This window comes from Schistocerca cancellata, chromosome 1, assembly GCF_023864275.1.
Source record: "Schistocerca cancellata isolate TAMUIC-IGC-003103 chromosome 1, iqSchCanc2.1, whole genome shotgun sequence".
NCBI lineage: Eukaryota > Metazoa > Arthropoda > Insecta > Orthoptera > Acrididae > Schistocerca > Schistocerca cancellata.
Window position 1 is genome coordinate 189,473,135 of NC_064626.1, and position 25,518 is coordinate 189,498,652.

Consider the following 25,518-nt stretch of genomic DNA (forward strand, 5'->3'; position numbering starts at 1 on the left):
TGCACTATTCAGTGTCCCCTCGACGATCACCAGTGGTGTACGGCCAGTGTAGGAGATCGCTGCTCACACCATGATGCCGGGTGTTGGCCCTGTGTGCCTCGGTCGTATGCAGTCCTGATTGTGGCGCTCACCTGCACGGCGCCAAACACGCATACGACCATCATTGGCACCAAGGCAGAAGCGACTCTCATCGCTGAAGACGACACGTCTCCATTCGTCCCTCCATTCACGCCTGTCGCGACACCACTGGAGGCGGGCTGCACGATGTTGGGGCGTGAGCGGAAGATGGCCTAACGGTGTGCGGGACCGTAGCCCAGCTTCATGGAGACGGTTGCGAATGGTCCTCGCCGATACCCCAGGAGCAACAGTGTCCCTAATTTGCTGGGAAGTGGCGGTGCGGTCCCCTACGGCACTGCGTAGGATCCTACGGTCTTGGCGTGCATCCGTGCGTCGCTGCGCTCCGGTCCCAGGTCGACGGGCACGTGCACCTTCCGCCGACCACTGGCGACAACATCGATGTACTGTGGAGACCTCACGCCCCACGTGTTGAGCAATTCGGCGGTACGTCCACCCGGCCTCCCGCATGCCCACTATACGCCCTCGCTCAAAGTCCGTCAACTGCACATACGGTTCACGTCCACGCTGTCGCGGCATGCTACCTGTGTTAAAGACTGCGATGGAGCTCCGTATGCCACGGCAAACTGGCTGACACTGACGGCGGCGGTGCACAAATGCTGCGCAGCTAGCGCCATTCGACGGCCAACACCGCGGTTCCTGGTGTGTCCGCTGTGCCGTGCGTGTGATCATTGCTTGTACAGCCCTCTCGCAGTGTCCAGAGCAAGTATGGTGGGTCTGACACACCGGTGTCAATGTGTTCTTTTTTCCATTTCCAGGAGTGTATTTCGGGCATGGGTTATAGGCAGGCCGAACAGAAGAGCTTCTGTGTTTACTAGTTTGATTTTTCTCAAGTCATGGCGTTGTTTGAGTCACTCTTGCTGACGTAGAACCTCATTGTTGATACTGTCTCTGTTGCTGCATTACAGACGTTTGCCTCTGCCACGGGCATAAGGAACGTGTGTTTTACGCATAAATCACCCTCTCTTCTTACAAGTTTTGTTTCTCATAACGTTTCAATTTGGCTGTTGATATAACCAATTTCTTCATTAGTAACATCAGCTGTTTCATGAATAAATCTGATCCTTACTGGTTTGTAATAGCGAGGAGATGATGGTGTAGGATTTTTCCAAAGAATTAGATCCTTGTTCGTGCAACTAATAAGTTGGAGAGACACTAAAGAGGATTGAAATATGTTTGCATCAGAATTATGGTTTTTTCCAAATTTTTGTTTAAACAGAACTTGCTGCGAACCATCACAATCCAATTTATAGATAAGTTCCAGTGCATTTATGTCATCATTTGGGTGGTCATTTAAAACCTCTGTCAAATATATTAATTGCTCACATGTGTGATTAAGCAAGGTTTCAATTTGTATCTCCGCACACGTGGGAGTTACCTGACATAATTCAGTCACACGTTAGCACTGATTTTTAGCCTTTTGAAGTAGCTTCAACAGGGATAAATTTTCCTATCAGCTGTTTGGATAATTCGTATTGTTTCCTTGTCAGCATGGCTTCTAAAAACATTGATAAGGCTTCGATATGTCAAAGGGGTTTTTTCCTTATAACTCTCTACAACTCTAATCTAGTGCTTGTCTGTATTTAGCTCTTCTTGTAGGAGATGAAGTAATATCATTAACCTCTTTGGACCCTCAGCGTTTCCAGATCGTCGGAGCTTCGTTTGACTGTCATACGTTAATACCGTGGGTGCAAAACTTCTTCACAATTGCTGTATCTTACACCCGTTTTGCTTTCGCTTAACTCTACGAAAGACTTAGAGTGTTGCAACATGGTATTTTAATGGTACTTTGCAGCCAGTTATGGTTGTTTTTTAAGAACTTACATTCAACTTTGTGCGAAAGAAGTCATTTGTTCTTTAATTGTGACATTATACAGGACAGTTATGTTTAATACCTTTCTTCCCTTCATCGGGCAAGGTAGGATCTGATGTACATATTGTTCCATAAAGTTCAATCTTTTAAGAAACTCTTTTTCAGAATATTTCTACATAGGACCATAGTGGCCTTTTCATGCCATAATTCTGATTTTCGAAGATCTTAGAGAAAAAAACAAAATGCTTTCAGAACTCATGTCTGAGATGATATTTTTATAGCTAAAAACTGACTAATGTAAAACAATCGAACGAAATCAAACTGCGGAATTCAGCGGCTACTTTTTTAAATTTACTGTAGAAGAAATATGTAAGGAAATATTCTGAACCATAATAAAAAGAATGATTACTAGTTAAAGTGGTAAATAATACGAATGAAAATAATTACGAATAATATTACACACCCGATCTTCTGAATCCATATTGCTATTCACCACATTTCAAGTAAAAACACCCTTTAGCACATTCACTAAAGGAGAGCGGTTTCATGCCAGTAGAGAAGCATCAATGCACTGCACAGGAGATGTAAATACAGACTAGCTCCGCTGCGTATCAATGCACCATAAGCGAATAACACACTGCCTCAGCAGTTGCCCATCTATGAGAATATCGCAGGAAGATCGGTGTTTTCGAAATTACTTGCATTTGAATAGTGAACGTTTGGTCAGCTTTTAGGGCGAAATTCCCCTATGTGCGGCGGATGGATCACTATCAACAATGTCACGTTCTGTCACTTCATGAGATACTGCGAAGGTATTTGGAATTAAATCCAGGACATTGACGCAAAGACTGCTGTTCAGAAACTTTGTGCCACCACGTCTTCTCACATTGTCAGCCAAATTTTTCTGCCCACCAGAATTCGAACCAGCTTATCTACGAGTCGAGCGTCACCGCAATGGTGTGCATTAGCGAACTCGGCTGCGGTCGCTTGTACAAGCGTAGTAATCGTAACGTAACTGATACATCAATTTTCCGTATATACTGAAAATTGATTTCAGTTTCACAATTTGTGAGTAATGAAGACAAATGAAAAAAAAATGTTAGTAGCAAGAATCGAACTGACAACCAGTACACTTGACTACCCTGCCACGGCACCACTAGGGTATTCATTGCTCAAAAATCCCTCATACGCTAGTCATGAATCTCTAGAGCGCCTTTTACCTTTCGCCACTCAGAGGAAATCTTCTAGGAACTTGCTGAGGGCATCTATCTGCTTCTATTAACATAGTTGAAGCCAAATCAGTGAGCCCCGGTCCACTGTCATGGCTATAGAAAATGTTAAGAATTTTCATAAATTGACAGATTAGAGAGTGTTACTTATTTTAATTACATGTTAGTTCATAACTGTAAGTAGACGCGGTTTTCAGCCACATAGGAGACACAGGTGACAAAAAGCATGACATAAAGTGTCCTGAGGCAACCAAAAACTGTTGACCAACCACACTAGTGACGATTATTCTTGGCGGTTAGACAAAGTGACGAGAGTCGAGGTCCAGGCGTCAGCGATAACCTTCCGATGCACAAAATTGAGGAATTTACAGTGGAAGTTAGAATGATAGTCGAACATTAAAACGATCACATATTGAGGAAAGCTTCCAAGGGAATATTCCAGACAGACATCGGCTGGTTAAGTAACTGTCAGTGTCAATGAAATTCACAAAGAGTCGCGTACCTGAAGAAGTTATTTTATTTTATTCTGAAGGCTATCAATTTCAGCATTTCTCTATGCCATCTTCAGGCATAGGACTGATGCATATGGGGCACGAAGATGGCATAGTGAAATTCTGAAACTGGTAGCCTTCAAAATAAAATAAAATAACATCTTAAGATACACGGCTGTTGGTGAATTTCATTGACATTGATGGGTGGTGCACAGATCTGTGTGGAGCCAGAATAAAGCAGAATAAAAGATGAGAGAGAAGCATATTAAAGGAGACTGGAAATTCAGACAGTCATCTGAGCAACCTACTCAGCAGCAGTTTATGGAGCAATAAATACTTCAGTGCTCCGGTGGGCACACTGCAACTGCATACTAAGTAGCAGTTTTCAGTACTCATTGGAACCAACACTGAATAGGTACTACCTATCTCTGCCTCAAACAAATAAGTCAGAGGAATTTCAGTGAATAACAGAAGCAAGTTACTTATTGGTAACTGTCTCTTGTACTATATGGCGAGTGACCCTTGGTTGACAGTAAATTATTCCAAAGTATGGATGATTTATCACCTAGGTTAAGTGACCGATAGTTAACAGTAACACTCCTCGTGGCAGTAAAAGCACTTGTATCTGGTGAAGATCCTTCCAACTGAACAGCCATCCCAACCAAAGTGAACTCCTCCTTTTCATCTCCGCTATAAAGTTTGACAAACAAGCTAACTAAACCTATATTGTCGTTAACATCCTGTTTGTGCCATGCAGATAACACAGAAGACAAAAGAAAAAAAATTGGTTTGGGAAAGCTGTTCTGGGACATGACAACATGTCCTTCACCTGTCAGATTTAAATTTTTAATCTTTGCCTGACATTCTTTCTGCCCATTTATATTGTTTGATAATCGTTTCACCCTCATAATCTTGTAGAATCTAAGCTTCTCAGCAAAATAATTGATGATATTAATATTTATGTTAACATGGGAGGCCTTTCCTGGCACTTACATCGAATTCAAAAATTCGTTGAATAAATTCATATATTCATTTACATCAACAACTGAATCAACTGATTCATGAACTCTTTCCATGCTGGGAAACTTGCTTTGAATTCTTAAATTAATATTGCCAACTACTTTATTTATTGCACTGTAACGGTTCTTTCAAATAAACTGTTTGAATTTGTGTAATTTAGGGCAATGTTTGGGTGAACTTTCATTATTAATTCACCTCACTGTTAGAAATGTTACTTACATCACTCGTAAGTTCAGAGTCATCAGTTACGCAATCATTTGGGTGAGTCTTCGCCACTTTGTAAGTATACTGGCAAAACATTTCGCTTCTTCATGAATGGAAAGTTCAACGCTAGTGTTTGTTGTTAATTGTACTTGTGTCATTCGAGGTCAATGAAAAGATTGCTTGAAAAGTGAACTGTTTTCATCTGCTAGAGTTTGTTTGGAATAACTGGAAGCGGTTACCGAATATCCACAGAAAGTCTGACCAATTCCCTATGCATTAATTCTGAATTATCTCGGAGAATATGTTGTGTTCTGTCTAATATTTCGAGTTAGTTTTAATGCCTTTGTACATTCGTCCCAAATGTTTGCTTTACACTGCTTTATAAATCTACCTCTTCCAGATGCTCTTAATACTTTATATATACTATACTCCACCTGAACAGGCTATGAAGGCCTAACGGTACCGACCGGCTGCCGTATCATCCTCAGCCCACAGGCTTCAGTGGATGTGTATATGGAGGGACATGTGGTCAGCACACCGCTCTCTCGTCAGTATGTCAGTTTCCGAGACCGGAGCCGCTACCTCTCAATCAAGAAGCTCCTCAGTTTCCCTCACAAGGGCTGAATGCCCCCCACTTGCCAATAGAGCTCTGTGGACCGGACGGTCACCCACCCATGTGATAGCCGACAGCGCTTAACTTCGGTGATCTGACGGGAACCGGTCTTACCACTACGGCAAGGCCATTGCCCCTCTTACTACTTTACAGACTGGAAATTATTATCCTCCAACTTTCAATGCAGTCTCAAAGGAAAATTAGTAGTTGTATTAATGTTCCTGCAATCATATAAAATGTTAATGCAAACGCCGTCCCTTTTTTGATGCATATTTCAGCCAATATTGAACAAAAAATGTTTTTCATCCACCTTTGGTCCCATCAAATAGATTAGCCAATCATAGCACTGTTCACATCACACATTATGAAATGATAAGATTGCTCCTGACATTTTGTTAATAATCGTTTGTTTTAAGCTACGTATTGTAATACTGTATCAGCGTTATTATCTGACTAATATTGGAACCATAATATCTGACAAACCTTTTTCATCTCCTAAGACATTAGGAGACAGTTCTATCACGTAGCAGGGGCCCTCAATGTACTCTGTCCTACAAGCTGCCCTCTCTGCTGCGCTAAGTAGTGCCATTCCTTTTGCACTTCGAATGTGGAGGCACGTTTTTCAATTCCGCTGAAAGACAGACTATGTGATCAAAAAAATCCGAACAACTAAATGAAAATTACTCACAAGTTCGTGGCGCACTCCATTGCTAATGCTGGAATTCAATATGGTGTTAGCCCTCCTCAGCCTTGATGACAGCTTCCACTCTCGTCGGCATACGTTCAGTCAGTGCTGGAAGGTTTCTTGGGGATTGGCGGCCCGTTCTTCACGAAGTGCTGCACTGAGGAGAGGTACCGATGTTGGTCAGTGAGGCCTGGCACGAAGTCGGCGTTCCAAAACACCCCAATGGTGTTCTATACGATTCAGGTCAGGACCCTGTGCAGCCCAGCCCATTACAGGGATGACACTGTCGTGTAACCACTCCGGCACAGGCCGTGCATTATGAACAGGTGCTCGATCATGTTGAAAGATGCAATCGCCATCCCCGAATTCCTCTTCAGTAGTGGGAAGAAAGAAGGTGCTTAAAACATCAATGTAGGTCAGTGCTGTCATAGTGCCACGGAAAACAACAAGGGGAGCAAGCCCTCTCCATGAAAAACACAACGACACCATAACACCACTGCCTCCGTATTTTACTGTTGGCACTATACACGCTGGCAGATGACGTTCACCGCGCATTCGTCGTACCCACACCCTGCCATCGGATCGCCACGTTGTGTACCGTGATTCGTCACTCCACACAACGTTTTTTCACTGTTCAATCGTCCAATGTTTACGCTCCTTACACCAAGCTAGGCGTCGTGTTGCATTTACTGGCGTGATGTGTGGCTTATGAGCAGCCGCTCGACCTTGAAATCGAAGTTTCCTCATCCCGATCGGACTGTCATAGTACTTGCAGTGGATCCTGATGCAGTTGGGAATTCCTGTGTTGTGTGATGGTCTGGATAGTTGTCTGCCTATTACACATTAAGACCCTCTTCACCTCCGGCGGTCTCTGTCAGTCAACAAACGAGGTCGGCGTGTACGCTTTTGTGTTGTACGTGTCCCTTCATTTTTCCACTTCATTGTGAAATTGGAGAGAGTGGACCTAGTGCTGTTTAGGAGTGTGGAAATCTCGCATACAGTCGTATGACACAAGTGACACGAAATCACCTGAACACGATCGAAGTCCGTGAGTTCCGCAGAGCGACCCATTCTGCTCTCTCACGATGTCTGGTGGCTACTGAGGAGTACCTGGCAGAACAATGCACCTAAGATGAAAAACGTATGTCTTTCGGGGTGTCCAGATACTTTTGATCACATAGTGTATCGGACTTTTCAAATATGCTAAATCTCTTCGTCAAGAGATCATTTCTTTATCGATTTCTTCACCCCCATCTCAGCGCTAAATTTGAAAATTTTAGGCGACGTCGCTAATTACTTGCTGGTGAATCGTTTCCAGTAAGTTGTTGCCTGTGTCAGTAGAGTACCCTCCCCCGACGTGTCCCCACATCCCTGTTAAGTTATTTCCCCCCTCCCCCCCTCTTCCCCATTGACACACGCAGCACAAACGTCCTCGCTGACATGGGTAGGCAACCGTGCATTACGCAGCAGCAGAAACTGTAGGACATCGCGACCCTCGGCGGTCGCATTCCGCTGTGGTCGGGTGCCGGTGGCTTGTGGCGGTTACGAGCAGTGCCTCCCACCGTACGGTCAATTGGCGCTTCCCCCTCGTGCGCCTCGCCTAATGAGACGGCCAGCGCAGCCCTCGGCACTCCACTCGTTTCTATGGAAATGTCTGCCCTCCGTGGTCAGATTCCGCAATGCACTAAATGAGATTTCGTCTTCCACCACTAACCACAAGCACTCACTTCGTCTTGAGGCCATGAGTGGCCTACCGCAACCGTCCGACCGCCGTGCCATCCTCAGTGGAGGACGTGGATAGAGGGGCTTGGGGTCAGCACACTGCTCTCCCGGTCGTTGGTATTCTTGACCGAAGCCGCTACTATTCGGTCGAGTAGCTCCTCAATTGACATCACGAGGCTGAGTGCACTCCGAAAAATGGCAACAGCGCATGGCGGCCTGGATGGTCACCCATCCAAGTTCCGACCACGCCCGACAGCGCTTAACTTCGGTGATCTCACGGGAACCGGTGTATCCACTGTGGCAAGGCCGTTGCCTGCTAACCACAAGGGTGTTGCAAATTAAACTATTTACCTAGTTCACAAGTCACACCTTCGGCTAACGGTATCATTACTTTCGCACATGCATCAACACTCCCTAAGCCACCTTACGAACACCTTACGATATGTAGCGGGGTAAGGGTAGGGGAGGCGGTAATTCTGACACCAGTAGTTTCAACCACTTACCTGTTCCATGGGTTGAATAACTATCATAGAAGTGTCAGTGAAGCTTCGTAAGACATCTAATTTGTGAAATTTTGGGCACATGATCCTTTCGCGAGACATACTATAGTGTAAATCAGTATAAAGGTATGGATATTTGTAGTAAAATTAACGCCGTAGGTTGGAATAGTTGTGTACGGTGTATATGCAGTAGTATGAGACCCAGTATATTGACAAGTGTAGTCAAGTGATATCGCATTTTATGTCAGTAGTACAGTATATAACAAGACATCAGCGACTCAGGTGGCAGAATGTGTAAATCGGTACAAAGATGGTCGAACGCGTAAGTACATGCCGTTACTGCAGGTAGAAAACAGACACGATTATTGACAGTGCGTGCTGCGTAAGTAAATCACGAAATTGACAAAACCACGCGGAAACAGTCATCATCTGATGAAAAAGCAAAAATCGGTGCGTACAGGAAAACGGGACTCTGTAATCGTCAAATCGTCCAGAAATTAAAACGTTCAACTGCATTGACTGCTAATTTCGTTAGACTGGGTGCATGATATGGACAGAATCGAAGATACTGGCAAAGTAGAACGTTTTCTGAGGCATGAAACGAGTATTTTTGTACAAAGTATGGGTCACAAACCATTATTCTTCTCAACCTGTTGCTAATTTACAGTTACCACTAACTGCCACTCGTTTACGACTAATTTAGTAGGATGACAAACATCCTGTGAACGCAGAAACACCTAAACATAAAGAGACTAGATTGCAGTTTGCTGAAAAACGTGTATCATGGATTTCAGAATGGAAGAAAGTGATCTTCAATGACGAGAAGAAGTTTAATGTGGGCCGAATGGATTTCAGTATCATTGTCATGATCTCAGAACAGAGCAGCAGGTAAGAATGAGCAGGAATTTTGGTGGTGGAAGTGCTATGATATGTGCAGCATTCTATGATAAAACTGAATCACGCATTGCTTTGCTGAACACTAGAATGAAATCTGTCATGAACACTGAGGGAGATATAACCGATTACAGTGTACGAGGAACTAGGGAAGGGAAGCCTATTGTTTTGACAAGGTAATGATTCTGCGCATGTTTCTGCTACAAACAAAAAGTGCTTTGAAGACAAAGATATCTACGTCTTGCCCTGACCTGCACATAGCCCAGATTTCAGGCACGTGAAAACATTTGGTGAATACTTGCAAGACGTATTTATCGTAATAGACCCACATGTGGGTCAACATAGGATACGAGAAAAGTCGGCGTCAGTTTCATTGCAAGAACTACACACCCAAACAAAATTAATGTGGAAGGGAATTTTTAGGTGATTCGGAGGAATAGAGTGTAATAACACAACAGGACAGAGAGTACCTTCACACTAATTTCCATCCAAGAAATGAAAAAATGCCTTGTTTTATTTCTCGTGTTATGAAAGAAACTTTTTAGTTCCGTCATGGTTGTATATGTCTTATACGCTGAAGAGCCAAAGAAACTGGTGCACGTGCCTAATAACCTGTAGGGCAGAAGTTCCGAAACACGACGTGGCATGGACTCATGTCTGCTGGACGGAATTGATACCATGAATCCTGCAGGTCTGTCCATAAATCAATAGGAGTACAAGTTGTGAAGCATCCCAGATATATTCAATAATGTTCATTTCTGGGGAGTTTGGTGGCCAGCGGAAGAGTTTAAACCTATATGAGTGTTCCTGGAGGCACTCTGTATCCATTCCGGACGTGTGACGTGTCGCATTGTCCCATTGGAATTGCCCAAAACCGTCGGAATACACAATGGACATGAGTGGATGCAGGTGATCAGACAGGATGCTTACGTACGTGCCATCGGCCGCAGTCGTTTCTAGACGTATCGGAGGTCCCATATCACTCCAAATGCACACGCCCCACACCATTACAGAGCCTCCATCAGACTGAACAGTCCCCTGGATTCATGAGGTTGTCTCCATATCCGTACACGTCCATCCACTCGATAAATTCGAAACGAGATTCATCCGACGAGGCAACACGTTTCCAGTCATCAACAGTTCAATGTCGGTGTTGATGGGCCTAGGCGTGGCGTAAAGCTTTGTGTCGTGCAGTCATCAAGGGTATATTAGTGGGCCTTCGGCTCCGAAAGCCCATATCGATGATGTTTCGTTGAATGGTTAGCAGGCTGACACTTGTTGATTGCGCAGCATTGATATCCGCATAAATTTGCAGAAGTTTTGCACTTCTGTCACGTTGAAAGATTCTTTTCAGTTCTCGTTGGTCCCATTCTTGCAGGATCTTGTTCCGGCTGCAGTGATGTCGGAGATTTGATGTTTTATCGGATTCCTGGTTTGCACGGTACACTCGTGAAAGGGTCGTACGTGTAAATCCCCACTTCATCGCTACCTCGAAGGTGCTGTGTTCCATCGCTCGTGCGCCGACTATAACACCACGTTCAAGCTCACTTAAATCTTGATAACCTGCTATAGTAGCAGCAGTGACCGATCTAACAACTCCGCCAGACACTTTTTCACTTATACAGGCGTTGCCGACCTCTGCGCCGTATTCTGCCTGTTTACATATCTCGCACGCCTATCGCCTGGCCGGTCGTTGCGGCCGAGTGGTTTTAGGCGCTTATGTCCGGAACCACGCGGCTGCTACGGTCGCATGTTCGAATCCTGCTTCGGGCATGTATGTGTGAAGTCCTTAGGTTAGTTAATTTTAAGTAGTTATAAGTCTAGGTGACTTTGACATCAGATGCTAAGTCCCGTAGTGCTTAGAGCCATTTGAACCCATAAGCATGCCTATACCAGTTTCTTTCGTGCTTCATTTTATGTATCCAATACTTTCACATCAAATTTGACATATGTGTGCTTCATACATTGTACTGTTAGTTTCGTAGGAACCATGCCTCTGTACTGGTTTCCGTTACTGTACAGTAACAGTTGTTGAGTGGGGGCTCCTGCCAAAAAGTTTACAGTTGAGGCTCGAACAATGACGTCCTGAAATGTGGTTGTCCGGAGGTCACTCGTTGACAACTGCTGGGCTACACCTGCAGCAGCTGTTGATAGCTGTTTGACAGAGCTTGTAGGCATTTGCTGATCCACGACAACAGGTCGACCGAAGGCGTGTGTCCGCATTTATCCGCGAACGGCGGAAGAACGTTCTTCTACTAACAGTTTTGCGGATTGAGGAGAAGAAATATGAAATCACGTTCAGTTGGGTTGCAGGATCTCTAGAAGGTCTGGATCGTCCTTGGGGGAGCCAGCAGTGTTAAAGGTTGTCAAGAAGAATGTCCCGTTTCCCGTTTCTCATCGCACTGCGAATTGTCATTTTCGACCGCGAAATGTATGGGTATCGACGCTCCAAGGAAAGGGGTTGTTTCATTCATACTCTTATTGTCACTCCTTGAGATCTTTTCCTGTCGTTTCTGAGCGGTAGTGTGTCCGAAATGTTTTACTCGGCTGCCCATAAGACAAATACGTGAATTAAACGCTGGGCGTCGCAGTTATGACCTCCATCACAGATGTGTCAAAATGGTGGAATGTGGGTAAAAGGGGAGCCTGACGACCTCCCCTTCGCGTGACACATACACAGTGGCAGTGGTCAGATTTGCCGTGAAATCTGGTTCCAATGTGTCAAAATTAGCACCTTACAACCCACATAAACCTCTGAGCTCTGGACCTTCCTGCCGTGTGTCGACACATTGCTGTTCGAAGCGTCACCAATCCCTAGGCTGACGTCGCGGAGCTCTAAGCTTTTGGAGAATCACGAGTGAAGGTTGCTGGCACCTCTGACAAAAAATTTATATTTCGTCTCCTTCGTCCGCAAAAGTGTTCGTCGAAGAAAGTTCTTCCGCCGCTTGCAGATAAATGCGGACGCACACCTTCCATCAGAGGTTAAAGTGCTCAATAGAGACTGGTAGTTGGGATCATTGGAGTTGCCGACCTGGGGATGTGTTAGCTATCCTTTCCCGTTTTATTCATGCATATCACACACCCCCGTCATTACACCACAGGAGGGCGTGAAAAAGGAGGGTTAACGAAGCTGAAACAACTATTATGATTTGTATAAGCAGATTGAAGCCAGGATGTAGCGAGGCTGCGATTCGAACCAGAGTCTCCCGCCCACTAGGCAGATGACTAAACCACCCTGTCACAATGGCAGTACCGAGCGAGGTGGCGCAGTGGTTAGCACACTGGACTCGCATTCGGGAGGACGACAGTTCAATCCCGCGGCCGGCCGTACTGATTTAGGTTTTCCGTGATTTCCCTAAATCGCTCCAGGCAAATGCCGGGATGGTTCCTTTGAAAGAGCACGGCCGACTTCCTTCCCCTTCCTTCCCTAATCCGATGAGACCGATGACCTCGCTCTCTGGTCTCCTCCCCCAAAATAACCCAACCCACAATGGCATTGCACAGCAGCATTGAGTACCCTAGCTTGCCTACCTCCTCTATCCAAATTCCCATTTATGGCTCAGTCCACTAGGCATTCCTCCTAAACCTCAACAGCACTGCAGAGACTCGCCAACTACATTGGAATAGCACCTGTGCATCGAACGAAACAGATGATCCCGCCTGAAACCCAGGCATAGTTACTTTAATCAAATGAAATTAAATGACACCAGAGATCTTTACAAATCCTAAACATCTATGATGTATGTGTGTAGACAGAGGCATGGTAGGGTGTCCGTGCGGTTATGTAAAGTGCCACTGCCAGGATGACGTAGTGGTTACGTCCCTTCAGTCTGCATATATATGCATTATAGATGTTTCAGTGTTGGAAAGGTCTCTGGAACCATACAGTCGCATATGATTAAAGTATCTTTGCTTACTCGGATCACGTTAAAATGTCGTGGAATGGTTGCGAATGGTCCCTAGTGGTTCCAAGCAGTTCAGCAGAGCAAAAATTGCGGTCGCGATACACTCCAAAGGAGTGCGATAACGTTGAGTGGGATTGGAGTCCCATGATGTCCTTAGAAAAGGGCTGAATCGTTCGGGGAGGTGTCAGCAGTTGTTGCATCTCATCGCTGTGTGATCGTTTCTGACCTCGAGATGTTTGGGAATAACCCCCCCCCCCCCCCCAAAGTAAAAGTGTGGTTTAATTGACTCGTTTTGTGCCACACCCAGAGACCTTTTTGTGTTGATACTGAGCGGTGATGTGCCTGAATCGGCGGCCGCGGTGGCCGTGCGGTTCTAGGCGCTGCAGTCCGGAACCGCGGGACTGCTATGGTCGCAGGTTCGAATCCTGCCTCGGGCATGGATGTGTGTGATGTCCTTAGGTTAGTTAGGTTTAAGTAGTTCTAAGTTCTAGGGGACTGATGACCTCAGATATTAAGTTCCATGGTGCTCAGAGCCGTTTGAACCATTTTTTGTGCCTGAATCTTTTCTCCCATAAGAAAACGGCTTGGTTTCAACGCTGAGCATTGCTGTTCCGACTTCTAACGCTGACCTCTCAAACGAACGGGTTCCTGTTTTCCAATCTTTGCACTTTCGATGTTTCGGCTTTTGCTTACTTCTATAACATTACATGCGAGCTTTTTCTGTCTATTTATTACTCTAAACTATGTACTACAGAAAAAGAAAGATATGATACAAATTTTGTACGGTCTCCACTCGTACATGAACTCCAGCACAATGTCATGCTGACGGTCTTAACGATAAATGTAATACACATTTTTCTGATAACTGCAAATAATACTTGGCATCATTTTACGTTATCGAATGCTTCTCCTAGGCCAAAAAACCCTTTGAGAGTGTCCGAGTCTTCCTTAAGCCTTGCTTTAATTATCAAGTTCAACATCTTAGGCTCTTCTCCAACGCATCTTCTTTTGGGCAAAATGATGGTCATCTAGTTACTTCCCTTTACAATCACTCTGTGTATAACTGTCGTCAGCATCTTGGATATCAACTATTAAATGAAGTGTGCGTTAGTCCTTCCATTTATCTGCTTTGATATCATTGGGACTGTGTGGATGTCTGTCTTTTGGAAATGTGACGGAATTAATTCAGTCACTTAGATTTTACACACTAATAGTCTGCTTGCCACTTCCCCCGGTGACCCCAGAAATTCCGAAGGAATGATATCTATCGTTTGATCGCTAGACTTCCAAAGTTAGTCATTATCAGTGGAGGGCATATTCATTCGTAAGCTCTTCGTCTACTTCCAATGGGGTGCTGACATTCTTGCTTACACAGTTTACTTTCTGAACCTCCAAATCCCCGAATGAAATAACTATCTAGGATTCCACAGTTAATAATCTTCTTCCCAAGAGTCTTTTTTAACTGAAGCTAACATCCTGCTCCTGACTCTGGGACAGTATGGCGTACGTGATGGAGTGGTTGCCTCTTCTGCTCTATGCTTTTCTGCGGAGGAGAGGAAAGACAGAGGAGAAGGAAGAAATACCGGTAACTAGATGAATAGGCGGAGAGAGAAAGAGAGAGAGAGAGAGAGAGAGAGAAAGAGACCATGATTGGTTGCGGAAGGTCGCCAGCCGACACGTAGTGCCATTAATTTATCTTTAATTCCAGTCTTAAGAATTATTCATCTAGCGAGACTTTAGTAAGATCTGCATACATAGTCCGAACGCCGCTGTTCTCGAACTGTAATTATGTCCGAGAGGCTAACGTAAAGATAACGCTTCTGCCCATATCGCAGCGATTCATCGTGCGCCTGACGTATGAGACAGGAAACTAATTCCTTCCTCCGAGACATACAGGCATAGATAGAGAGACTAGGAACGCACTTATTCGGCGTTCTCGTTGCACAGACTCCCGCGGCGAAACGGAGAAAACCTGTTGAAGCATTCGCCGGCCGCCGGCATCCCAGTTCATTAGGCCGGAGCCGGCGAACACGCCGAAGTAATTCAAGCAGTGCGGAAGCCGCCCTAACAATTTAAGCGCCGGGGAAACGCGAGCCAGACATTAGGGCAAAATTTTTAACAATTTATCTTCCGAATTTTAATTAAAGCTTGTTATTTATGGGCGACCGCGCGGGATGCAGGATGCGCACCGCCGCGGGACACCGCCGCCTCCACGGCCTCCACCGCCCCCGCCGCCCCCGGCCCACCGAACACCTGCAGAGGGGCGCAGCTGCCGACCAACTCCCAGCGTCTTCTCGCCTCCAGCCCTCCTTAGCAGACAATAAAAGTTTGCCCCGCAACCATGGTGAAAGCAGCCATATTACAACGTCGGCACGAGTCGCGATAACTTACTTTTACTGTTACAATTTCCTATTAGGCGCATATACAACCAAGTCATGTTATTACAACTAGATAAACTGCAACACAGCTGAAAAGTTACGTATAAATGAGGGGCGTTCCGAAACTAATGCCTTCCATTTATTTTAACGGAAACTACGAGAGATACATTAAGACTACAGAGGGGATTCCACTGTGCAGAGGAGAGACCGGATAGGTGGTAAGAGTAAATTCAAGGCCTCCATGAGGGAGAAGACTCGTCTGATAGCGTGGTAATGAAGGAACAGAGTCGGTATAGAAGTGATAAGGGATCGACTATTGGGATCAGAATTTAAAAGAGCTTTGGACGGATTTGAGAAAATAAGGCAGAAGGGATAGATAACATTCAATCAGAATTTCTGAAATCATCGAGAGAACTGGCAACGAAACTACTGCTCTCGTAGGTGCGTATAATGTACGAGTCTGGCGATATGCCATCAGACTTTCGGAAAAAAATCACCCACAAAATGATGAAGATGCAAGAGCCTACGAGTGCGAGGATTATCGCACAATCAGCTTAAGGGGGGTAGGACGTCAAACGGGCCGACTTGGAGCAGGAGAGGCATCACAGGCCATTTTAATTTCTACTGTCTATACTTTTACAAATAAATTCATACAAATTTGTCACCATGACCAGGAAGTATTGAGGACTCACACTAATCGCAGTGAAAGTTCAAAAACGTAGCAAAATACCGTTTTTTACATGTGAAATTTCATCATTTTTTCACTTCTTACTGGCTGCATTTGTTGCTATAGGTACACTTTTCTTCCAAAGTAAGCGAGATTCTTCGATGAATTTTTCATATCATACAAAAAGTAGTTACAGGTGTATGAAACTCTAGAATTTTCCAAATCTATTAAAAAACTGTGGAAAAAGTTGAGATAACTATAAAACTTGAGTTTTTTTCTAAACATGAAGTTTAAAATGTAATCATTCATTTTTTCATACATTATATAACTTCTACAGTTTCATACACCTGTAACTATGGTTTGTATGCTGTGCAAAAGTCATCGAAGAATCTCTCATACTTAGGAAGTGTACCTATAACAACAAATGCAGCCAGTAGTAAGTGAAAAAATGATGAAATTTCACATGTAAAAAAATGTGTTTTGTTACGTTTTTGAGCTTCCACTGCTATGGGTATGAATCCTGAATCCCTCCTGGTCATGCTGTTAAATTTTTATGAATTTATTTGTAAAAGTATAGACAGTGGAAATTAAAATGTCCTGTGATGCCTCTCCTGCTCCATGTCGGCCGGTTTGACGTTCTACCCCCCCTAACAGCTCTTACATACAAGTTGCTGACAAGAATAACACTCAAGAATTGAAAAGAAAAATTGAGGATGTGTTAGATGATGCGAAAAGAGAAATTGTGGACATGTCAGAGACGATCAGTTTGGCTTTATGAAAGGTGCAGATACCACAGAGGCAGTTCTGACGAGGAGGGTGATAATGGAAGCAAGACTGAAGAAAAATGAAGACACGTTCATAGAATATGTCGAGCTGGAGAAACCGTCAACAATGTCACATGGTGAAAGATTTTCGAAATTCTGGGAAAAATAGGGTAAGGTTTAGGGACCACGAGGGAAGAATAAAAGTCGATGCTGTCTTTCGCCCCTATCCCTTCTGTCCAATCTATACATAGAAGAATCAAGGACGGAGATAGAAGAAAGATACAAGAGTGGAACTAGAATTCAAGGTGAAAGGATATCAGTGATAACATTCGCTGATAACATTGCTGTCCCGAGTGAAAATGACGAAGGATTACAGGATCTTCTAAATGGAATGAACAGTCTAATGAGTCAGACTATGGATTAAGAGTAAATCGAAGGAAGACGAAGATAATGATAAAAGAGCGTGAAACTTAACATCAGGATTGGTAATCACATAGTAGCTGAAGTTAAGGAATTCTGCTACTTAGATGGACCAAGGAGAACGTAAGAAGCAGACTAGCACTGACAACAATGCATTCTTAGCCAAGAGAAGCATACTAGCATCAAACAGACGTTAATCTGAGGAAGAAATTTCTAAGAATTTACGTTCGGAGGACAGCATTGTATGGTAAGAAATGAGGACTGTGGGGAAACCAGAAAAGAAGAGACTCGAAGCATTTGCGATAAGGTACTACAGACGAATGTTGAAAATTAGGTGGGCTGATAAGGTAAGGAATGAGGAGTTTCTCCACAGAACCTGTGATGAGAGAAATGTATGGAAATCAGTGTCAAGAAGAAGAGACAGGGTGACAGGACATTTGTTAAGACATCAGGAAATCATCTTCATAATACTAGAGGGAGCTGTAGAGGGTAAAAGATGTAGAGGAAGACAAAGATTGAAATACATCCAGAAAATAATTGAGGACGTAGGTCGCAAGTGCTGCTCTAAAAAAAAAAGGTTGGCACAGGAGAGGAATTCGTGGTCGGCCGCATCGGATCAGTTAGAAGACTGAACAAAAGCGATACATAAGGTAATTATTATCTGTTTTCCACTGTTCGTCCCAATCGGCTACTACATCATTGTCAAGCGGCAATCGACGTACACGAGGCTAGGCAACCAAGCAATCCAGACAACAGCATGTGGCAGACAAACATGAAACACGAGGAGTAGTGACGTGCAAATCTGGGATAGAAACACTTTAAAAAACTGTAGTAGCAACGGGAACATTAACAACTGCACGTCATCCATAAAAAAATAAGCCAGTGATTTCCTCAGCCTGGGTTCCTTAAAGAATTGAACCCTCACGTGCAAAATAGCTCCATTCTAAGAAAAATTAGTTTCTCACGCATCTCAATGTTTATGACATAAGATCTTCCAAACTATGACTCGCACAGCGATACAATTTTGCTCGTACGTTCAGTAGTATATGAGTATACTGTCTGCTAAATGCGCGGCGGCGGAGAGAGTTAGCAGTTGAGAAGTAAAAATTAAAACGTCGTACACGATGCAGAAGTTTTGTTACTTGAACAGCGGAAATGTAGTTAGCTACAAATTTTTCTACTTTCAATTTCAAGAAAGTCTGAAATTTTGCGTAAGTTTTGTTCTAAGGGAAAAATGGTGTAACTACTAGTGTCATGGAGCCGTCAAGTACGACTTCAGGTCACGGCTGGTTATCTTTGGAGGTATTCTGGCGCCACAGTGCTACGTTACGGACCTTTTGTGTTACGTATCATACGACAATACTGTGGCGCAATTTTCAACAGGACAACGCTCGTCCACACATGGCACGTGCCTCTATTAATTTTCTGCGTGATGCTGAGGTAATCCCGTAAAGTAAAAGCGAATTCGAATGGCATCATTGGCTGGAACACCCCGAGGAGCAGGTTGAGGCATCTAAACGAAAAGGTGTTTACTATCTTTCACGCATACTGTCACCTTTCCCTCCTGAAATGTGAGATTTGTGTGTTAAAGTTATCACATATGTGTGGGTGGTTGTAATGGATGTATATGCAGTGTGGTATCATGTTTGCATAGTATGATGATGAGAAAGAGAACGGGGTGAAATTCGGTGCCAGCATACAGCCCACTCCTCTCGAATAGCGCCAACAGGACCGTTCTACATCTACATCTACATTCATACTCCGCAAGCCACCCAACGGGGTGTGGTGAAGGGCACTTTACGTGCCACTGTCATTACCTCCCTTTTCTGTTCCAGTCGCGTATGGTTCGCGGGAAGAACGACTGTCGGAAAGCCTCCGTGCGCGCTCGAATCTCTCTAATTTTACATTCGTGATCTCCTCGGGAGGTATAAGTAGGGGGAAGCAATATATTCGATACCTCATCCAGAAACGCACCCTCTCGAAACCTGGCGAGCAAGCTACACCGCGATGCAGAGCGCCTCTCTTGCAGAGTCTGCCACTTGAGTTTGCTAAACATCTCCGTAACGCTATCACGGTTACCAAATAACCCTGTGACGAAACGCGCCGCTCTTCTTTGGATCTTCTCTATCACCTCCGTCAACCCGATCTGGTACGGATCCCACACTGATGAGCAATACTCAAGTATAGGTCGAACAAGTGTTTTGTGAGCCACCTCCTTTGTTGATGGACTACATTTTCTAAGGACTCTCCCAATGATTCTCAGCCTGGTACCCGACTTACAACAATTAATTTTATATGGTCATTCCACTTCAAATCGTTCCGCACGCATACTCCCAGATATTTTACAAAGTAACTGCTACCAGTGTTTGTTCCGCTATCATATAATCATACAATAAAGGGTCCTTCTTTCTATGCATTCGCAATACATTACATTTGTCTATGTTAAGGGTCAGTTGCCACTCCCTGCACCAAGTGCCTATCCGCTGTAGATCTTCCTGCATTTCCCTACAATTTTCTAATGCTGCAACTTCTCTGTATACTACAGCATCATCCGCGAAAAGCCGCATGGAACTTCCGACACTATCTACTAGGTAATTTATATATATTGTGAAAAGCAATGGTCGCATAACACTCCCCTGTAGCACGCCAGAGGTTACTTTAACGTCTGTAGACGTCTCTCCATTGATAACAACATGCTGTGTTCTGTTTGCTAAAAACTCTTCAATCCAGCTACACAGCTGGTCTGATATTCCGTAGGCTCTTACTTTGTTTATCACGCGACAGTGCGGAACAGTATCGAACGCCTTCCGGAAGTCAAGGAAAATAGCATCTACCTGGGAGCCGGTATCTAATATTTTCTGGGTCTCATGAACAAATAAAGCGAGTTGGGTCTCACACGATCGCTGATTCCGTTATCCATGTTGGTTCCTACAGAGTAGATTCAGGGTTTCCAAAAACGATATGATACGCGAGCAAAAAACATGTTCTAAAATCCTACAACAGATCGACGTCAGAGATATAGGTCTATAGTTTTGCGCATCTGCTCGACGACTCTTCTTGAAGACTGGGACTGCCTGTGCTCTTTTCCAATCATTTGGAACCTTCCGTTCCTCTAGAGACTGTTAGAAGGGGGGCAAGTTCTTTCGCGTGCTCTGTGTAGAGTTGAACTGGTATCCCGTCAGGTCCAGTGAACTTTCCTCTGTTGAGTGATTCCAGTTGCTTTTCTATTCCTTGGACACTTATTTCGATGTCAGCCATTTTTTCGTTTGTGCGAGGATTTAGAGAAGGAACTGCAGTGCGGTCTTCCTCTGTGAAACAGCTTTGGAAAAAGGTGTTTAGTATTTCAGCATTATGCGTGTCATCCTCTGTTTCAATGCCATCATCATCCCGGAGTGTCTGGATATGCTGTTTCGAGCCACTTACTGGTTTGACGAAAGACCAGAACTTCCGAGGGTTTTCTGTCAAGTCGGTACATAGAATTTTACTTTCGAATTCACTGAACGCTTCAATATTCAGGGATGCTGTAACGGCCTTATGATCACTGATTCCCTGTTCTGCACTTACAGAGTCGAAAAGTTCGGGTCTGTTTGTTATCAGTAGGTCCAAGATGTTATCTCCACGAGTCGGTTCTCTGTTTAATTGCTCGAGGCAATTTTCGGATAGTGCACTCAGTATAATGTCACTCGATGCTCTGTCCCTACCACCCGTCGTAAACATCTGAGTGTCCGAGTCTATATCTGCTAAATTGAAATCTCCACCTAAGACTATAACATGCTGTGAAAATTTATGTGAAATGTATTCCAAATTTTCTCTCAGTTGTTCTGTCACTAATCCTGCTGAGTGGGAGAACGGTAAAAGTAGCCAATTATTAACCTAGCTCGGTTGTTGAGTGTAACCTCCACCCATAATAATTCACAGGAACTATCCACTTCTACTTCACTACAGGATAAACTACTACTAAAAGCGACAAACACGCCACCACCGGTTGCATGCAATCTATCCTTTCTAAACACCGCCCGTGCCTTTGTAAAAATTTCGGCAGAATTTATCTCTGGCTTCAGCCAGCTTTCTGTACCTATAACGATTTCAGCTTCGGTGCTTTCTATCAGCGCTTGAATTTCCGGTACTTTACCAATGCAGCTTCGACAGTTTACAATTACAATACCGATTGCTGCTTGGTCGCCGCATGTCCTGACTTTTCCCCGCACCCTTTGACGCTGTTGCCCTTTCTGTACTTGCCCGAGGCCATCTAACCCAAAAAACCGCCCAGTCCACGCCACACAACCCCTGCTACCCGTGTAGCCGCTTGCTGCGTGTAGTGGACTCCTGACCTATCCAGCGGAACCCGAAACCCCACCACCCTATGGCGCAAGTCGAGGAATCTGCAGCCCACACGGTCGCAGAACCGTCTCAGCCTCTGATTCAGACCCTCCACTCTGCTCTGTACCAAAGGTCCGCAGTCAGTCCTGTCGACGATGCTGCAGATGGTGAGCTCTGCTTTCATCCCGCTAGCGAGACTGGCAGTCTTCACCAAATCAGATAGCCGCCGAAAGCCAGAGAGGATTTCCTCCGATCCATAGCGACACACATCATTGGTGCCGACATGAGCGATCACCTGCAGATGGGTGCACCCTGTACCTTTCATGGCATCCGGAAGGACCCTTTCCACATCTGGAATGACTCCCCCCGGTATGCACACGGAGTGCACATTGGTTTTCTTCCCCTCTCTTGCTGCCATATCCCTAAGGGGCCCCATTACAAGCCTGACGTTGGAGCTCCCAACTACCAGTAAGCCCACCCTCTGCGACGGCCCGGATCTTGCAGACTGAGGGGCAACCTCTGGAACAGGACAAGCAGCCATGTCCGGCCGAAGATCAGTATCAGCCTGAAACAGAGCCTGAAACCAGTTCGTCAGACAAACTGGAGAGGCTTTCCGTTCAGCCCTCCGGAATGTCTTTCGCCCCCTGCCACACCTCGAGACGACCTCCTACTCTACCACAGGTGATAGGTCAGCCTCAATGTGGGCAATATCCCGGACAGCTACAGTCGTAGTCCAATCGGGGGATGCGTGGGACGAGCTGGCCGTCCCCGACAAACCCCCCACAGTGATGCCCATTGGCAACAGCCTCAAGCTGTGTGACCGAAGCCAACAGTGCCTGAAGCTGGGAGTGAAGGGATGCCAACTCAGCCTGCATCCGAACACAGCAGTTGCAGTCCCTATCCATGCTAAAAACTGTTGTGCAAAGAACGTCTGAACTAATCTACAGAGAACACAAACAATTCGACACAAAATTTAAACGGTTATTAAAATACAAGATTGCCTAGTAAATGCAGTAATGCTGCTACTTGCGCACTGCTGACACCCTGCTCGGAGGCGGAATGAGACTACGCGATTTTACACTATTCAGTTACTGAAACGCGATGCTACAACTCTGAAATACTGTAATACGCCCGAAATTTATGAATTAAACAATGCAAGTACGAAAAACACGCAAAGAAATTAAGAATTAAACTATGTAACAAATAAGTGAGCTAGGAGTATACGACTTGCTGCTGGCAGCTGCTTATCCAACGGCGGCAGAGCTTAACGTCCCCGTCTGATAGATGGATCACCATCAACAGTGTCACATGTTATCACATCATAAGACATTGCAGATTGGTCTGTAATTTAATGCAGGCCTTTGGCACAAAGTCTGGTGATCAGGGACACAACTCCATCACCCCACCTCCCATTTGCCCGAAAGGCAATGGAAAAATTGCCAACAGTGCATGGCATATGTGAGCAGACACCAATTCGATTATCAGCCACTTAGGTGTTCTGATAGCAATTGGTGTATTCAACGAGGCAAGGCCGTTTTATAGGCAGTTCCATGGCTAGCAAGATATGTCCCTAGTAGTACGTGGGCCCGTCCATAGCACTAGGAAATAATTTACCGAGTAAGACCACCCGCAAATGAAATATTAAAAAATAAAAAATAAAATAAATGATCAATTATTGTTCATTAAATCGTTCCCAAACTAATTATCATGAAGGGAAGCTGACTGACTGATTAACTGACTGACTAATGAACTAACTGACTGACTAACTAATTGACCGACCAACTAACTGACTGACTAACTGACTGACTGTCTAACTGACTGAGCAAATAAAAGATAACTTACTAATGATTTTTCTTCCCTAATAAATGTCTGCAAAATACGATCCAGAGGTTGGGATAAAACGCTAGACATAATAGAAAGGTAAAGAAGCAACTAACAGAAGAGTTTAAAAATGGAAGAAACAACCAGGAACAGAATATGAAGAATATAAAAAAGAAGAGCAGCCGGTTATTGATGCAACTGAAAACGTTAAAGAAAGAGTCATGGGTTTAGGTGATAATGTTTTGAAAGCAATTAAGGAAAATAGAGGGGCTGAAAAACAAATGGTTCATTACAACTGTTATACTGAAGAATTTAATGACATACCACTAATTAAACAAGATTACACATTAAGTGAATCAGAAATACAGGAGTTATTTAGTAAATACGAAGAAGAAAAGGGAGATGTCAATAAAATAAGGGATAGCGATTCTAAGAAAGTTAAATATAAGCGAAAGAATGCGGAAGTATGTAAACCATATTGAAGATACTACTTTTGAACAAAGGCCTGTTGGTACATTTAAATATGTTGAATTAACAGTAAAATTTGAAAGAAATAAATTAACTGTTGGTGGAAAGGAATACGAAGGCACAGATCGTCGAATGAATCCTTTAACTGAAAAACAAATCATTATAGATAACATGGGTGAAAAATTTGATCCTGTTGATTTATCAAATTATGTAGATATACTATATAATTCAGGAGCTTTGTATTCTTATAACTATCCAAATAGGATAAAAGCGAGTGGAGGAAAGAAATTTAAATATTTGATAATAGAAATTGTTGATGACCATTGTCCAAAATTAAGAAGACCAACTGAAGCCTCTTCATATTACTCAGGTATCAATTCTCCTGAGAAAAATGGGAAAGGCTTCATAAAAAAGTGTACAGAAAAACCAATTGAATATGTTTGGATGGATGATGTTCAACAGTTCATTGATAGATTAGTAGTAATTCATGGTGAAGAATTAGCATGAAATAAAAATTATCACAATGAAAGAGTTGGAATAATGCAAATGTTGACAAATAAATTTAGTATTTTTATAATCAACAATCAGAAAGGAATTCCATATTTCATTAGAATGTTGAATAATTTACGACACACATTTTGGAAAAGTGAAAAGCATGGTGAATGTTTCATTTTGGAAACGTGAAAAGCATGGTGAAGGTTTAGTAACCTGGGCTTTAAATAATTTACCAATTCCAGAGATGCATCTACCGGGATATTCGTACTGCGGGCCGTTCATTAAACTTGAAAAAGATTAGCTACAGGTAATCCAGGAATAAATCCACTAGATGAAGGTTACAAACTGCATGACACTGCCTATCGTGATCATAAAGATTTAGAAAAAAGACACGAAGCTGATGAAGAACTTCAGTTACCTGCAAAAAAGAGATTGCATGCAAGTGATGCAACATCAGTTAGAGGAATAATGTATCGAAGACGAAAATTATGAATGGGATTAGGCGTTGATGACAATGAAATGGAAGAGAATGTCAATCCTAAGGGTTCGATTCTCTGCTGGGTCGGAGATTTTCTTCCGTTCAGGGACTGGGTGTTGTGTTGTCCTAATCATCATCATTTCATCCCAAGTCGTCGAAGTGGCGTCAAATCGAAAGAACTGCGAAAGTTCTACCCGATAGGAGGCCCTGGTTACATGACATTTACATTTTTATGAGAAAAATGACGAAAGCACTGTGATGAAGGTAAAGGGCTTCACTTTAAACTATATTCAAAACCTGAATGGTGATTCTACGATCAGATTAGTATAGAATGAAGTGAAAGAAAAGATACAGTAAGAGAAAAATCGATAACTGGAGATGTTGATACTAGAAATATAGTGAGCAAACAAGTTAAGAAAGAATTTTCACTTCGGTATGATAAAAGAGTTATTCTAGAAAATTATGATACAGTGCCTGATGGATATTGAAATAATTT

General features: G+C 43.8%; 1 pseudogene; it reads right to left on the reverse strand.

Annotated features, from left to right (window-relative positions):
* Positions 1 to 8,108: 8,108 nt before the first annotated feature.
* On the reverse strand, positions 8,109 to 8,226 carry LOC126103205 (5S ribosomal RNA; annotated as a pseudogene).
* Between the last annotated feature and the right edge of the window lie 17,292 nt (positions 8,227 to 25,518).